Genomic DNA, 209 nt, shown 5'->3' with positions numbered 1-209 from the left:
TTGCTGTTGCTGCTGTTGCCACAGCTGCTGCCTGCTACAAGCCGCTCTTCTTGCTGCTCCTCCGCTGCTGTTGCTGCACTTGCTGCTGCTGCTGCTGCTGCTGCTGCTGCTGCTGCTGCTGCTGGAGGTGGTGCTATAAGAGTTAAAGACAGCGAGGAGAGATGCACAGAGACCAATGCATGGGCAAGGGCTCCCCGCAGCAGCGGCTT

The sequence above is a fragment of the Eimeria mitis genome, genomic scaffold (assembly GCF_000499745.2).
Source record: "Eimeria mitis Houghton genomic scaffold, Emh_scaff239, whole genome shotgun sequence".
Taxonomy (NCBI): Eukaryota; Apicomplexa; class Conoidasida; order Eucoccidiorida; family Eimeriidae; genus Eimeria; species Eimeria mitis.
This window is presented reverse-complemented; position numbering follows the sequence as displayed.